We start from the raw sequence: 13,554 nt of genomic DNA, 5'->3' as shown, positions 1-13,554 counted from the left end.
CTTAATCTCTTAGGATTCACAGACTCCTGAGCATGGAATCTCTGCTTACTCCCCCCGCCCCCCATCCCCACTTCCCCACCACCCCGTTAAATGTATACAGACACAGACAAAATCTTACAGATTTCAGGGAGGTCACAGATCTACTAAAACCTGTTTAGGAACCTCGGTCCCCGTACCCGCCTTGTTCTTTGCCTCATTCTACCCTATATTTTTACAGAACCTTTGCGACATTATATAACTAAATGGTTTATAATCCGATGATTAATATCTTTTTTGGCTCCTGCTAGAATGTAATCTATGAGGGAAGGGTTAGTTATGTCTTGTTCACTTATCAGTTTCCCCCAGTCACAGTACCTTGCAAGTCATTGGTGCATTATAAGTATTTTTAATGATGTAATTAACGAATGAACTAACTCCCTGCAGTGATTGGTGGAAGCTACTATGTTTGAATATAGGAAGCGGATCTATATTAGTCTTGATATTTGAAGTAAACAGGCTGCCCAGTGACTTAGAGGTGAGAGAGAAGGAGCAGTTAGGGAAACTAGCGATACTGTTACTGACATATTTTCTCCTTTGGAGAAAGGAATAAGACTACCAGTGTTGAAATGTTCTTTTCCACACCCCATCTCCATCCTTATCCTCATCTAAAGCTAGTCTTTTCCTCATTCCTTAACTCAAGGACTCACCTCCAACAAGCCAGTCACCTAAGCAAACTAATGTCCCACCTCCTCCCATTCCTCACCTCCTCAGCGCGCTTCTCTCCTTCACTGCTCCTGCCCTGGTGAATCTGTGTCCCATGTCTGCATCTCAGCAACAGCCTCCAGGTGGAAGTTTCGGCTGCCATCTTCCCCTAATCCATTCCTGATCCCAGACCCTCCTTCACACTGGCTGCCAGAATGGGCTTTCTAAATTACAAATATAATCATACCACTGACTTTCTTACATTCTTTGGGGCCCTTTTACCTTCAGGGAAAAAAAATTATTTTTTTTTTTAAACCTTCAGGGTAAGAACGTTTTAGCTTGTCCTTAACAAGGTCCTTAATAAGTGGGCTCTGGGCGGGGCACGGTGGCTCACGCCTGTAATCCCAACACTTTGAGAGGCCGAGGTGGGCAGATCACAAGGTCAGGAGATCAAGGCCATCCTGTCCAACATGGTGAAACCCCGTCTCTACTAAAAAATACAAAAATTAGCTGGGTATGGTGGCACGCGCCTGTAATCACAGCTACTCAGGAGACTGAGGTAGGAGAATCCCTTGAACCCGGGAGATTTGCAGTGAGCAGAGATCGTGCCACTGCACTTCAGTCTCGCGACAGAGCAAGACTCCGCCTCAAAACAACAACAACAAAAACTGGGCTGTGCCCCATTCTGTTGCTTGGTTCCCAACACTTAATTCCTTGTGTTCCAGCCAAGGACTAACTCTGTTTCCTGGAGTGTACATATTTTCTTAGCTTGGCATATTTTCGTTTCTGTACTTCCTTTCCTAGGAATGCTTAGCTTCTTGCCTGATTACCATCCATTTTGCCTCAGTTCGGATGCTACTTCCAATGAAAAGCTTTCTGCCATCTGACACCTTCCTTCCCCTTCCTCTTCCCTGTCCTCACGCTGTGCACGTGAGCACAGGGGGACCTGCTGGGCTGCTTCCTGTCATCCCTTATTGAGTTCAAACACCAACTCCCTACTTTTAAAAAGTCAGACAAGTGGATGCACCGCCATCTGGTTTCCTGTTACTAAATTCAGTCCTGATCTTGTCTGATTCCTTTCTTTCTGAAATTCTTCCCTTGGTATCTAAAACATCACCATCTTTTCGTTTCCCTCTTTTCTAGCTAGTCTTCTCTTACCAAATGGTCTCTAATGCTACTACAGGTTTTTCAAAATATATAGTCACATGCTCCTGCAGATTCACGTTTTAAAAGTTTCCCAAGTGATTCTAGCTATCAGCCAGGTTTGAAACCAGGCTTTTCCGCAGAATCCTTCCATATTGAGAGTTCCTTGGTGCTTGGTTCAAGGCCCTCTGCCCTTCTCAGTCAATACTCTCCCCAGCCATTGCACCAATTCTTGGGGATTCAGTTACCATCTAAATGCAGACCACTTTCAGATTTGCATCCCTTATCTGGCTCTTTCTCCAAAGATGCATACCCAAGGCCAGGTACCGTGGCTCATGTCTGTAATCCCAACACTTTGGGAGGCCGAGGTGGGTGCATCACTTGAGGTCAGGAGTTCGAGACCAGTCTGGCCAATATAGGTGACACCCCGTCTCTACTAAAAAAAATACAAAAATTAGCCAAACATGGTGGTGCCCGCCTGTAGCCCCAGCTACTCGGGAGACTGAGGCACAAGAATCGCTTGAACCTGGGAGGTGGAGGTTGCAGTGAGCCAAGCTTGCACCACTGAACTCCAGCCTGGGCGACAAAGGGAGACTCTGTCAAAAAAAAAAGCATACCCGGATATAAAATTTCTTTCCCTAGTGTAAACTCAGATGCTAACATGCATCTTTCACTCCACATGGCAAAAACAGAATTCATCATCCTCTCTGCTCCTCTAAAACAGGTTCCTCCTTCAGTGTTTCCTGTCTCGGCAAATGCCACGAATAGCCACCAGTTCTTCAGACCAAAACTTGGGAGTCATCCTTGACTCCTCCCCTTCCTCCACTCCACACCATAACCATATTCCAGCCACCATCTGTCTCTGGACTTGCAAAGTGGCCTTATGTGTTCTCTTTTTGCCTCCACCTTTGGTCCCTGCAACCCAGTTCCAACATGCGATTCCAGATGATTTCTTTGAAGATACAAATGTGCATTTTTCAGATCACACCCCGTGCTTGAAACCATCCAGTGGCTTCCCATGGTCCCTAGAATGAAGCCTATTGTCCATAAGGTGGTTCCACAGGTCCTTAGAGACCTGCCATCTCTCCAGCTTGCCTCTGTCCCAGGTCCCTGCATTCCTGCTCAGTTTTCACCTTTGTTAGTTCCAACAACCAGCTGTGCCCCTCCTCCCTCAGGCCTTGACACACTGCTCCTCCTGCCTGGAAGCTGCTTTTCTCCCAACCTCACCCTCCTCTGGTCTCACTACATTCCACACACCCTTCCTATCTTGGCTGACATGCTGTATTTTCAGTGTTCCCTCTCCTCTGGTCTGGTTCTACGTTCCCATCAGTCTCTCTCAGTTATTTAATCCCTATTGATCACCTTTTTTTGGAGGATCTTTCTATGTAGCCCAGGCTTAACTAAAACTCCTGGGTTCAAGGGATCTTCCCACCTCAGCCTCCAAGTGGCTGGGACTAGAGGCACTTGCCATGCCCTGGTTTATTAAGTGTCTTTTATGTGCTAATTTAAGAGGATGGAGACAAGAGCAAACAAAATAGAATAATCCCTGTTTCATGGAGCCCTCAGTCTAGTAGGGGAGGAAAGATTTTCTATTTGTCTTCTCAGCTGGACTTAAGCTTCCTGTGGGCAGTTGCCAGAGTCATCAGGGATTGAGTGGCAGAGCATCAACGGATGACAGCAACAAGGAGAGTGGGAGAAATGCTGGAGGACATCGGCTTGAGAGACCTGCCCCACGCCCACCATGGTAGTGCCAGTTAATTCCCAGTGTTGGCACATACCAGGATCCCATACACTTGCTGCATGTGTAACTCATGGGTTTCCTTGTCCATTGGTAAAGATAAATTAATGCTGATGACCCAACATTCTGCTAGCTTATGTGTTGAGACAGGGCCTAAGGCTCCCCTAAGTTCCCTCCCCAGTTGTTCCTGAAAACTTGCAGAGTGTGACCCACCCCTGCTGTAGTGTGAGGCCTCCCTTGCTCTTACTCTTCACCTTCCTTCTCAGTACTTGCAGCTTCTGTGTCCCTCACCAATGCCATACTTCCTTTGGCAAAGGCTGCCAGGGCTTTCTCTGGGATATTGATGCCCTGACTGGGGTGTACCAGTTAAGCAGCTGCAGTTGCAGCCACAGCCGCAGCCGCAGCCAGTCTTGATCCCAGTTAAGACAATGATTAAGAATGAGTAACATGCCTGCTAAGCTACCATGTATGACTTGAAACACAGAGTGCCTAATTTACTGTCTCTCAAGAATCTTAGCAAACACGGTAGACATTTGGGATCATGCTGCTACTGCATGGAAGACACACTGCTCATCTCTTGACACCTTGTGTGAAGTGTGCTAGTCATGCTCACTGTATGAAAAATGGCTGTTCCAGTTGATATGGGACTCCTTGATGAAGGGAAGAAACCTTGAAGCCATTGCAATCAAGATCCTCAAAATCCCCCAACTCCCAGATACTGAAAGAGGCAGCTCAGTGTGCACTGCCTACCCTGAGCTCTGGGGATGTGCAGTTGAAAACAAACCCATTGCAGTGAGAAGCTGATGGAATCCTCAGAGACCAGTGGCAGTCCTCTCAAGAGTGTGAGAGCAGCGCTCATTCCTGGAACACCATCTCTGAGGAACTTCCCAAAGTCGCCTGTATTTTCTCCATCGCAGACCAAAGTATATAGTTTTGTAAGTGTTTGTGGGTTATAGGCTCACTGGGGCAGACACAGCTTCTTCTTTGTTGCTGTTTTCAGAGTATTGCAGTCCCTTGGTGGCAGTCTGCTAAGTGCCTCATTGTGAACAATCAGTATTAATAGAGAGAGCAGAAGAGAGCTCGGGCCAGTGGATTCTGGGAAGAGGCCTTTGCTCACTTCATTGCCTGCTCTGTCTTGCCTGACAGCCGCATGGAAATATTTAAAAGCTGGAAAGAGTGGTTGAAAATAGGCCTGACCATGACATTTCCAGGGTTCAGGGCAAGAATACAAATGGAGGCCTACCTACCATATGCCTTGATATTTAAGTGTACAAAGCAAGCTAATAACATGTAAAATAAAATATGTTCTACCCTTCTATCTTGGCAAATGTATCTTTATAACTCAGAAGGCCAGAGTTGAACTTAGAATGCTCAGATTTCTTGGAGTTCTGCTCAGAATACGGTAGGGTGGGAAGAGCTGTTCCAGCCCTGAGCCCTCCCTTTCCCCGCCTACTCCTCAGGGCATCTGGAGGAAATGTGTGTACACCTGTGGAAACCTCTTGACCACCCCTCAAGCCTTTGGGGATATACATCAAACCCAAGGACAAGGTCCACAGGGGCCTTCCCAGGGGGCACAGGGCCGACTGAGTGTGAGGTTCTGGGGTCCCAAGCACCAGAGCATGTTTTTTTTTTTTTTTTTTTTGAGATGGAGTCTTGCTCTGTCGCCCAGGCTGGAGTGCAGTGGCCGGATCTCAGCTCACTGCAAGCTCCGCCTCCCAGGTTCACGCCATTCTTTTGCCTCAGCCTCCCAAGTAGCTGGGACTACAGGCGCCCGCCACCTCACCCGGCTAGTTTTTTGTATTTTTTAGTAGAGACGGGGTTTCACTGTGTTAGCCAGGATGGTCTGGATCTCCTGACCTCGTGATCCACCCGTCTCGGCCTCCCAAAGTGCTGGGATTACAGGCTTGAGCCACCGCGACCGGCCCAGAGCATGTTCTAAAAGGAGGGAGCCATGGACTTTGGGTCGACACATTTCCCTATGTCCCTATTCACTCTGCTCAGTGTGGAAAGGTAGAGCCAGAAGAGGGCCTTCTTCCCACACTGTGCGTCACCTGCATCCTGTGCTCAGAGTGTTAAGTAGGAAGACATCAGATGAGGAGCAGAAGCCAGTTGCATGGAGCTCCAGCCTCCTTTACAACTGGAGTAAGAGAGGGGAAGGCAGGTCCAGGAGGAGATCCAGTTGAGATGGCAGAAAGTTGATGTGATTTCCATCTCTAAGCCTGGGTTTTCTCAGTAACAGGTAGCAACCCCTGCAAGGTAAAGGGAGAGTGGTAGAGGCTTGGGAAGGGTCGTAGGAAGATTTGGAAAAGCCACCCTTTAAAGATACCATTAGAGAGAGAGCTGAGAAGGGACCTGTGAGAAACCTCATGGCAGTGCCGAGTGGCACATCTGCTTGGACAGGTTGGGCACAGCTGAAGTCCAGAAGCACCCTTTATTGTGGTTACTGTGTGTATATATGGCAACCCTCGAGTTGGGCACTGCAGGTCTTATACAGTAGGAAGACATACTTGGTGCATCCACACTCATCCAGTCTGCTCTCTGAAGTTTGACCTCAACAGATAATACTGCTGTGCAAAGTCTGAAGGAGAGAAAATAGGGTTAAGGGCCATTTTGCTTACTAGAATTACTTCTTAAATCCATGCTTGTTAAGTAAACACCAATTTAACATTACAAATGTGGCCCAGAAAGGCTGACACAGAACTTTCCAAATAGTGGGGTGCTTGCCTTCCATTGTGAAAGGCAGAATTCTGCTCCCAGGATGGTACTTTTCTCTCTTTTGTTGCCCACCTTTGTGAATCCCCTTCTAGGCACTGGTCGTCTCCTCCTCTCTTACCAGAGGTCCCACCCCATTATTTAAAGTGAATTATTGTTTTAACACTTACTGTTTGTGCATGCCATAGAAAAAGAAAACAATTATAATTACTATAATTCTCCCATCTCTGATACTGTTTCCCCTGTTTTCTCTCTCAAAACCTCAAATTTGCTAATCCCCAGGCTGTGACAACACCTGCCTTCTTAAATTGTCAGCCTGCTTTGATTCCTTTCCCCAGCATCACGGTTCCTAACCCCGCTGCTGTGTTGCTTGTTTTGTTTGTTTTTATTCACATGTGACACCTTGCTTCTGTCAGTTGTACATTAAGATAGTATCAGAGAAGATCAATCCACAAGCTTTGGGCACATTCACTGATGGAATAAAACAGAGACAACATGGAAGCTTAGAGATGTTCATTGTCTAAGTTCACCAAGAAATCCCCAAAGACTGAGAAATTGAGGGGATATGCACCCCTCTCTAGACATTGCTGCTGCTGCTGCCCCAAAGTAGGTGAGCTAACCAGTCCAGCTCCCAGGTGTGACCTAGCCCTGGGAACAGGGGCAGGGCCAGAAGAGGGTGTGGCCACAGGAGGGAGACCCATTCTGGGCAAAGGACCCATGAGAGGCAGGGCTGTCAGCGGTCTTCTTCCTTGGCATGGCACTGGAGAGAACCCAAAGGATAGTGGGACAGTCCCCATCCCTCACTTTGTCGAAAGAAGATGGCCATTGTTTGGAAGAACAAGAGATGAAATGTGCTCACAGTTTTTTAGAAAATCATTCATTCTATAGAGAAAGACTCAAACTACTTAGGATGCCCTGTGACCTATCTGTTTATCTCTCCTTTCATCTCTCACATTGAGGCTCCTGAATGTTGACTGGGTTCTGACCCAGTCTAGCCACCCTACCCTCCATCCCAGTTCTCTCAGGGATCTGGGAGTCCCAGCCTGGCTCAACACCTGCCTTGGCTCTTTCGATCTCAATCCCTGGACTTGTGTGTAAAGTGGCTTCTGGCCCCTTGCCTTACCCCATATTCACTTTTGCAATTCCCTGACGCTATTGTGAAGTGCTTCTTGAAAAGTTCTAGTTCATTCTCCGTCTACTTGCACTGAGGATCTGAACTTTTTGTAAGGATTGGGGATCGTCAGTGTGAACTGAACATCAATTTTTGTGCTCTGTTGTAATGCAAGAGACCTCTCGAGCAGGTGGATAAGGCATTTCTCCCTATGTTAAATGGCCCTGCACTAGTATGCAGTTTGAGCTTTTGCCTTCTGATTTCATTTCTGCCATTAAAGGGCTGACTTCAGACATCTCCCACATCACACCCATACATGTAACAGATTTTCTGTTTTTAATATGTTGTGGACTGAAGTGACCAACCACCACAGGTGTTAGAAATATGTCAATATGTCTAAAATAATCACAGAAACCCACGAGTGAGGTATTGGTGGGGACAGGGTGGGTGTCCCAAGACCAGAGGCATGTGCTTCAGTGTGTGGACTTTGGAAAATTTAGTTTAGCTGATCTGATTAATGGCCTTTTTGGTAATTTTTGTAACCTTTTTTTGACTTCAGTTTCCTTATCTCTAAAATGAGCTAACCAATTTTGTTTATCTGAGCTGTCAGACATTTTTTAAGTAAACATTTTATTAAAGCATAACACAAAAAAAGTGCACAAGTCATAAGGGGACAGCCACGTGAATTTTTACAAAGTAAACACACTTGGTAATCCAGCTTAAGAAACAGAGCATTATCAGCACCTAAAAGCCCCTGCTTCGTGCCCATTGCCAATCCCAAAAGACTACCATACCCCAAGGCTACCACTTTCCTGGCTTCTACCACCAGAGATTAGTCCTGAGATTTATAGACATGTAATCAGTCGTGTACTGTATGTATTCTTGTGTGTCTGTCTTAGATGAGATTCCTTTTGCAGCATGTAGCAGTACTTCCTTGTCTTGGCTGTATGGTTCTCCATTGTGAGAACAAGCCACAGTGTAACCATTCTTCTGCTGGACGTTTAGGTTGTTTCCAGGGTCTTCTGGCTCTTTTGAATGAAGCTGCTTTGAACATTGTGCATACATATCTTTTAGCATACATAGGTAACCTTCTGTTGGGTTATAACAGAAATCACACTCAGGTAAAACCTCAAGAGAAGGATGCAATTGTTCTGGACCAGGAAGTTATTACTTGTAAAGCAGTGATGATCTATAAGACCACTTTCATCTATGAAAGTGTTGGCTCTTTTTGTGATTTTCACGGCAAGTGCTTCCTTTGTCACATACTTTCTAGTGTCTCCCTGTGACAGGCCCAGGACAGCTCTGGGTGGACACTAAACAACAGACATATACACATTTGACATAGATGTACTGCTTCAAGTGCAGAGATCTAATTGGTGCAGGGACATTAACGACCTGAAGGGCTTTGGAAACAAGGGTGGGAAAGAAAAAGAGAAATCTGCAAGAAGAGTTCTTGGTCTCAGAGTGGAGTCGTTTTGTTCTGGACAGTAAGACTGAGCTGGCAGGATGGTCAGAGTGTGAAAGAGCTGGTGGCAGAGGCAGTGCTACAACCACCATGGATGACATGCACCTTCTCCTTCATGCCTGGGTAAGGCAGGTGGGATGCTGCTGCCTGTGCCTGCCTCCTTCTCACAGAGCTCTCCTGCATGAAATTTGAGGTGGTCCACTGGGTAGGTGGGTGGAGCCTGTAGCCTGTGCTCAGGCTCTCACAGCAAGAGAGACTTGGAAAATTTCTATCTTACATTTTTTGCTTTTTAGAACCTTGAAGTCTCCAAACCCAAAGATGGATTCAGATATTGGACTGCTAGGGCTATGGCTACTGATGATACCAAGAGCTAAAGTGATTGCCAGTTGTTCACCCTTCCTGGAGTTTTTAAAAAAGTACAACTAAAGAACATCAGAACACTATTTTGTTCCTTATTGTTTTCTATAGTTAAAGCTCCCAGGATCCACAACTTCAACCCATCCTGCCGCCAAAGTACACAATTGTCATGTGTCCAGAAGTGACACAACTTCTCAAAACCATGCAAGATATGTGGGAGGACTTGTCAAACCAAGAGGTGTCCAGAACAAGCCACTATAGTTTCCCATTATCCGAAGCAGCCATCTGCAGGGCAAGGGCTTGTTCCAAGTCCCGGAACATAATGGTTCATGATTCCTCAATTAAATATTTGAATGCTTTCACTCTATCCTTCAAGCAAAGACCTCACCAGGTACTCATTCTAAGAGCAAAGGAAATCTGCTTCCTCCCACCCGTCCAGAAGTCCAGCCACCCACTAACAAATGCACACACATCACAAACACTGGTGTCGTCCTCCTTAGCCCTTAACCCTCCTGGCCATTCCTGTGGGGCTGGCCAGATGAGCTGGCTTTTGTATCACTGGGTGCTCTTCCTGAAGCCAGCTATGGGTGGATTATGAAACTACTCTATCTGCCCTTACTCTCCCCAGCCTCACCTCATGCTTATATGGTCCTTCCTCCTAAGCCTCCTTCTGTCATGAGGGCTTTTCTTCCACTTCCCCTAACCCCTGCTATAGGGCAATTAACTCAGTATAGGAGGAGGGGACTCTGTACAGAAGAATAAGACCAAAAATACCTTATATATAGGAGCCCCAGCACCTCTCCAAACTCCTGGAGAGCCACTGTAGGCACGGCCTTGACCCTGAGGCCTCTTAAAAGGCAGATGCTCCCACAGAGAGGTTGAGTGTTTAATCGTCAATCCCTGGTGTCCCACTTTGAGTTATTTTGTTAGATCACTTTCCTCTGAGCCAGGAGAAGTCTTTAGGATGGAAACAGCTTGTAAAAGCCAACAGAGAGAGAACAGAACAGTAAGGAAGGTACACCTACTGTCAGATCTGATCCAGGATTCTCATGTCCCATGCCCCTTCCTTTTGCTAACCAGCATGCCTTTGCCCCACCTGAGGGAAGAAGAGACTCAACCCAAGCTGGCTGCCTGCACAGCATGCTCCAGGGTCCTGCTACAGTTTAGCAGATGTCAGTCCCCATCTCCAGCCTGACCCCCAGCCCCTCTTTGAACACCTAGTCTAGAACTTGATCTTCAAATCCCAAATCCTCACACCTCCCCTGTTACATACCCAGTGGATCCCATTGCTCCCCTGGTCACTCAGTATGACTGTAACAAATCCAAACACTGGAATAGTCCTTTCCAGTTTGAAAGCACTTTGACCCAATCTTACTCCATTTAAGCGTCACAACAAATCTGCCAGTGAGCTACTATTATGCTCACTCCATCACTTAGGAAACAGATTCCAAGAGATTAAAGGATGTTTTAAAGTCACACAGCTACATAGTGACCCCGCTGGTTTGCATCAGCAATGTATCTGATGTCCCGTCGTGTGCTGGAGAACATCAGAGGCATTCCTGGAAGACCTCTCCCCTTTTCTCAGTGCCAGGCCTGAGCCAGTCAAAGCCCTGCTCCTTCTTTCTTGCTCACTGCACTGGCCAGACTCTTGAGTACAATGCTGAATAGAAGCCATGAGCACAGACATCCCTATCTCCCTCCCAGTCTTAGAGGGAAAGCATTCATCTTTGACCTTTTAGTATGATGTTAGCTGCAGGTGTTCTGTAGGTGTTCTTTATGAAGTGAGGAAGTTCCTAGTTTGCTGAAAGTCTTAAATAAGGAATGGAGGTTGGATTTCTTCAAATGCTTATTCTGCATCTAGTAAGGATATCATATACTTTTTCCTTTTCATTCTGTTAATATGGCAAATTAGATTGGTTTTTGAATGTTAAACCAACCCTGAATTCCTGGGTTAAATCTCACTTGATTATAATATATTACCTTTGTAGTAACATTGGATTTAATTTGCTACAATTTTGTCATAACTTTTTGCATCCATGTTCATGAGAGATGTTGGTCTGTAGTTTCTTTCCTTGTCATGTCTTTGTGTCTGCTTTTGGTTTTAAGGTAATGCTGTCCCCATAGACTGAGTTGAAAAGTATTCCCTCCTCTTTGATTTTCTGGAAGACTTATGTATTATGTATCATTTCTTCCATAAGTGTTTGGTTGAATTTTCCAGTGCAGATATCTATGGCTGTTTAGAGGCTTTCTGGTTGTTATTTTAAAATAACTATAATAATCCAGGAAATGTCAACAACTGACAATTCCAATTGCTGTTGTCAGCATCAACATCCTTACCAACAGTATTTAGTGTCATTATTTTTAATCACCACTGTTAGCTCACAAAGAAAATGAAGCTGGCATCTGAATAATGTTCTAGTGGTGGGCTGAGTTCACATTTAACCCAAATCTTTCAGAAACCAGCAGCCCCTGAGAATGAGTACTACTCTGGATGACTTAGTGATGTTTTCAGCCCCCTCACTCAGGACCCTTGGGCAGGCAGGAGCCCTCAGCACAGTTGGTTCTCACCCCTTCCTCTGCCACTCATGGTCTCCACCCCTCAAACAGCATATTCCCTCTTTTGCACTTTTCAGTTTTGCTCCACCCTACCAGGCCCAGCTGGCATCCATCTAACTTCCCTGAGACTCTGTCAACACCTCACAGACCTTTCTCCAAATTTCTGTCACCCTGACAGCCAGAACTACACCACTGAGCCCCTTGTTAAGCACTACCTTATGCTATTTTCTCATTGGTTCTTGAATGTTTTTCTAACTAGATTATAAGCTGCTTTTCTCATATTGCCTCAGAGCACCTGATATGCGGTTGACTGCCGTAAGAGCAGCCTTATAGCACGTTGCATAGGAATTCCCGATGCAATTTCCTGATGCCTGCTTATTCTGCAGCAGCTCCACTGGAAAGCAAATACCAGGGAGAATGTCTTTTCATATACGACTTGCTCTCCTAAGGTATTGCCCATGTTATATGTCAGGTCTGCGTATCTCTTAAACATTACTTGACTTTCTTAATGGCAAAATGACTGACCTGATTTTTCAATGAAAATTCTAAAAGCGTATATGACAAAAGTCAGTGTCTCCTAATATCCAAAGCATTTTTACTTCCATTTCATTATACTCTGCCATGAGGCAGAGAAAGCAAATACCATGTTCACACTTTATGAGGCTCATCTTTCCAGCCTTGGCACTGCCCATGCTTCCTCTGGGCCCAGGTTTGGACTCACTGCTGTCTTGGCTGAGCCCCCACTACCACATGCTATTCCACGCTCCAGGCCTCATGCTGTTCCTTTGGCCTGGAAATTCACCAGGGTCCAATTCAGATATATTTCCAAGTGAATATTAACTGCCCCCAGGCAGAATTACTCCTACATGAATAAATTTCAAAAAAAAAACCCCACACTTTGATTTGCTTTATCACATACTATTAAAACCGTCTTTAGAACTCACTAACAAAATATGCCTTGATTTCAAGAATAAATATAGAGGTTGAAAGCCATTTTCTTTTCTTTTTAAAATTTTGTTGTAGACATGGGGTGTTGCTATGTTGCCCAGACTAGTCTCAAACTCCTGTTCTCAAGCAATCCTCCCACCTCAACCTCCCAAAGAAAAGTCATTTTTATTGTTGGAGAGTTGGTCAGTATTTTAAAAGGCAGTGAGCATTTATTCTGATGGCCTAAACCCAAGCTATCAACAGTTATTAAAATATACGTTTATCATCAAAATCCATGAAGTCTCTTCATCTCATCTCCCTGTTTTCCAGTTCCTTATTTTTCTGATTCTTGTTGTTTCATGTACATATCCTTGAATGACTATTTGTGTGTACTTGTGGGACTGACTTGGCTGAGGTGTCTGGGGTATTTGGTTTCTCTTCCCTTTCTGTCCTTTTCCTATTGCCTTCTTGATCTTTTTTAGTGTTGTTGTGACCTGGGCTGGCTCAGCATTGGGTCACACCAGGTCTTGGCAATCAGGAGTCAAAAAGGACCGTGAGTATTTTGGGCACAGAGAATGGGCAAGATGGAAACTCTCTCAGTCACAGAGCCCAGCCCTAATGAGGGTGTTGGGGAAGACATCACAGTTTCACTTCTTGCCCCAGAGAAAGCCAGCTCAACCATGTGCCTGCATGGTTATCCCCTTCTTACTGAGTCCCTGGAGGCCAATTGTTAGCCTAAGTCTGAGTTAGGCTAGGTGCGCATAGATCTGCCCAGCATGAAACATGGGTTTTTTGTTTTTTGTGTGTTTTTGTTTTTCTTTAGGAGTCATCCCTTATATTTTTCATACCCCAGCTCATTCAATT

This window comes from Rhinopithecus bieti, unplaced genomic scaffold, assembly GCF_001698545.2.
Source record: "Rhinopithecus bieti isolate Rb0 unplaced genomic scaffold, ASM169854v2 scaffold_5260, whole genome shotgun sequence".
Classification (NCBI taxonomy): domain Eukaryota; kingdom Metazoa; phylum Chordata; class Mammalia; order Primates; family Cercopithecidae; genus Rhinopithecus; species Rhinopithecus bieti.
Note: the sequence above shows the minus strand (reverse complement) of the source record.